Here is a 4,411-nt window from a genome sequence, read left to right on the forward strand (position 1 = left end):
AGCGTCCGGCAATCACACTGCGATTCCGACATGTCCGTAGATAGAATTGTCACAATACTGCACCATCATAAGTATCATTCATATCACGTGTCACTGCATCAAGAACTTCATGGCGCCGATTTGCATAATCGGATAGTGTTTTGTGAATCGGCATGTCAACGAATGCAAACAACCCTACGTTCTTTGCCGAGATACTATTTTCCCATAAGTCTACATTCACAAACCATGGTAGCGTTAACCGGCATAACATTCATTACTGGAGTGTGGACAATCCCTTCTAGTTACGGAAAATTAACCATCAACGCCTGTAGTCGGTTAACGTATGGTGTGGCATCATAGGAAACAAACTTAGTGGTCCGTAATTTATAGACGGCAAGTTGAATGGGTGCAAATATCGAACGGATTTGGAACAGGAACAACCGGTACTACTGCAGGATATCACCCTGTACGTTCGACAACGTATGTGGTGTCAACATGACCGTTGCCTTTTCCGAATTTCATTCTGTGGAGATATTTGAAAGATAAGTTGTGCCAGCAGGCCATGAAGACATCACTGCATCGGAAATGCCTGTGCTGACATCCACGCAGATCTGCTTCTGTCCTGTGTACGGTCATTAGGAAAGTGTACTGAAGTTGGCGGTACTACGTCTGAACACTTCCTGTAATTGGAAAAGTAGAGTAGTGTTAGCCTCGAACCACGGCCACTTTGGCTTGTCAACCTGTCCCCTGTTCGACATGTCGGAAGAATACAACGTTGCGAATGGGGCTTCCAGTGAGAAGTTATGAAATACTGGCCTGTCCTACCATCGCAGCATGGAGATGGGATCCCACGCGCCGTTGGGTATTCAAGAGCCATTGAGTAGCAAGTCGTAAATTACGATTGTGTACCCATTTCTAATGTTCCGATTACAGCGTCATCTGTGGCGAAACGAAGAAAATGCTTCAGACAAAACGTATGTAGATTTTGCCGTAGAATCGTAATCTGCAGTAAAAAACGGGGTTCCCATTGAATATTTCAAAGTTGCCCCCCGCCACCCTCACAGAGGGGGTGGGGGGCGGGGGGGGGGGTGAGTCGGGGGGTCGACTGTGGTATCATTGGATGTCCCCCCTCCGAGACAAACAAATTGGAATTATAATATTTTTTCATCCGATGTGTAGCTTTCGAGATATTTCCATGTCTTCGGTTAAAATGTACACCCAGTATAAGAAAGATGGGTTTATGACAGAACTGTGGTTTTTCTATGAACAATGCAGCAGTCATTGCGTACATTTCCCCTACTTCTTCTGAGGCACTGCACAAGTCTTCCCCCAGAAGGACAAATGTGCTTCTGCGAATTTCTGTATTTTTCTGCAGAATGTCTCCATGTTTATTTTGAATTTCTCCACACTTTTCAATATGGGTATATGTTCCACTTGAATTATTAAATTTCCCTCTGGGTTTCAAACTTCGGGCATTACTACAAGTGTCTATAGACGATACAATTGTGATTGAGTACAGAGTTTTTTTTTTTTGTGAGAAAGCTTTTCTGTTTTGTGCTGCAGTTGGTGTGTTACGTTGTGTTTGTGGTATGTCGTCTAGACACTGTAAGATAGGAATAAGACATGGGACAGAAGTATCGGTGTGTTCATGAACTATCCTGAATAAGGAGCAATGAAGAGGTAGGTTCCCAGATAGTTAGCTTCGCTTAAATTATCAGGCAGAAGTATATTGTTGAGTAGGAATGGGTAATAGGTAGCAGGGTTGTCGTCGGTGAGACAGTGGGAGGTTTCCCTTCACTTAGAGTAGTTTACGAGTAGTGTGGTGTTCAGGCAGGTGAAATTTGTGCTAGTCCTCCGTTTCTTTGCCTTTAGTAAGATTTCTGATGTATCTTCATATTTGCCGTTGGCATGAGTGTGTCTTGTTCACGAATTTGCACAGGATTCTCCTAGAAGGAGAAGGGCATGTTGTTGGAGTATAGGGTGGAGTGGATAAATTGATTAGTTTGGGATCTGAGTGGATACAGCGTCTGACAAGGTCTGCAGCGGGAAGATAATAGCATAGGGGATAAGTGTTTTGAAAGATTAAGGGATAGCTTCAGATTTAGATATCAATTGATTCCCGGCAGGCATTGCACTTGGTGAGGAAACAGTCTTGGAAAGTTGTCGACAGGCATTAAGGGTGTGTTCTCGGAATCTTTCGCGGTGGCATGCTTCAATAAAAACTTCTCGGTTTACAAGCCGCGTCATTTCGCGGCATCCTGTCAGGGTTGTTAGTATCCACACTGGGACTTTAGGGACACCACGTTGTTAACTCGCAGCCATCGTTGAGACCCTCAAGAAAATAAAAATACGCCAAAATTACATAATGGTTAGTCTGGGTGTCGTGTCACTTTTTAGGAGAATGCCGGTACAAGACGTGCTGCATCTTTTATCCCAACAGATCCCACCTGAGATCGTCAAGCTATTCCGCCACGCGTTAATGACAACGTTCTTTATGTACCGCAACGAATATTGTGAGGTAACGGATGGCACAGCCATGGGACTCCACTGTCTCCGGCCGTCGCAAACTTCATCATGGAACCCTTTGAGGAGCGAGCTCTTAACTCTGCTAGTTTGCGGCCATCTTGCTTCCTATGGTAGTTTGCCGGCACGTTCTTGATATGGCCTCATGGTGAAAATGCACTGCAGCAGTTCGTCGAGCACATGAACGGTGTCCGTTCCAACATTAAATTTACTGCCGAGTTGGAGAAGGACGGCAAGCTTCCGTTCTTCGATATTTTGTTTTAACGGAAGGCAGGAGGACAGCTTGGTCATTCAGTGTATAGGAAATCTATGCGCGCTGAGCGGTACCGAAACGCCACCAGTTTTCACCCCCCCCCCCCCCCCTGTACACAAGAAAGTGGTAATGAACACGTTAGTACGCAGGGCAAAGATTATTTCTGACGACGACCATCTAGTGTAACGAATTTCAGCATTTGAAATGCGTTTTCAGAGAAAATGGTTACAGCAAGGAAGAAATGGTTAAAGCCTCGTGAATAGGCGGAAGAGGCCAAAGAGCTGCATTCCTTCCATACTGTGGAGTGACTGCTGGCAACGTAGGGTATGTTCTGAAGAGACGTGGACCGAGAGCAGTCTTCCGCCCCCCCCCCCCCCCCCTCACAGATAACAGAGTCTTCGAGTTCCTGGCGTGTACGATGTACCCTGCGAAAGTGGCAGTATTTACGTAGATCAAACGATACGCACTGTTGACGAGCGTTGTGCAGAGCATTCGTGCTGTATCAGATAAAGGGAACTTGAAAAGTAGCCATTACTGAACATTATCTAGAAAACGGGCCGAAAATTCAGTTTGAAAAGAACTAGAGTTTTGTGTCAAACAGCATCATACTGGCTTTCTTTTATGAAAGAAGAGGGCGAAATTAGAATAAACAACAACAATTTTAACAGAGACAAGGGGTACATACTTGTACTGTACTAAACCGGGGATCTAGAAACGACAGAGAGGCTTCGTCCCGCCGCCGCCAGACAGCGAACTTCCTGGCAGATCAAAACAAAAAAAGGTCCCGAGTTCGAGTCTCGGTCCGACACACAGTTTTGATCTGCCAGGAAGTTTCATATCAGCGCACACTCCGCTGTAGAGTGAAAATTTCGTACTAGAAACATCTCCAAGGCTGTGGCTAAACCATGTCTCCGCAGTATCCAATCTTTCAGGAGTGCTAGTTCTGCAAGGTTCGTAGGAGAGCTTCTGTAAAGCTTGGAAGGTAGGAGGCGAGGTACTGGCAGAAGTAAAGCTGTGAGGACGGGGTGTGAGTCATGCTTGGGTAGCTGAGTTGGTAGAGCACTTGCCCGCGAAAAGCAAAGGTCCCGAGTTCTCGGTCCAGCACACAGTTTTGATTTGCCAGGAAGTTTCCAACCATCATGACTAGAAACAGAATTCGTTCCATTGTCCAGGCTAGCACTGCATTTTTAAGTGATTCCTCACACAAATTATGTCTTGCGTTACACATAAGATACGTAGGAAATATAGCATTTCCAGAGGATTTCTAAGTGGTAACATAAGGGGTGGGGTATCTAGGGGTATGAGCAAAGTAAGTGAAGTAAATATCGTTATAGTGCAGGAGACCATAGTACAGCATCCATCAAAATCGACGAGACGTTGCAGCACGGAAACAAAGATTTCATAGAGTACAGTAAACCAAATTCTATCCATGGACCTTGATATGCAACCATATTACTTACAAATCGTTCAATGTTTGACTGCTCAGCAGAAACAGATATGAGTAGATAGCTGTAAGCTTCTGGCAGAAACGTCACAAATGCAGTCAGTCATTATTAGACAAATTATTTTCAGTTACCAAGTTACCATTCATATCAGTGGTCATCTAAATCGTCGTGACACAATTTTCTGGGGTGCTGAAAATCCACAGATCGTTTG

The sequence above is a fragment of the Schistocerca piceifrons genome, chromosome 2 (assembly GCF_021461385.2).
Source record: "Schistocerca piceifrons isolate TAMUIC-IGC-003096 chromosome 2, iqSchPice1.1, whole genome shotgun sequence".
NCBI classification, from domain to species: domain Eukaryota; kingdom Metazoa; phylum Arthropoda; class Insecta; order Orthoptera; family Acrididae; genus Schistocerca; species Schistocerca piceifrons.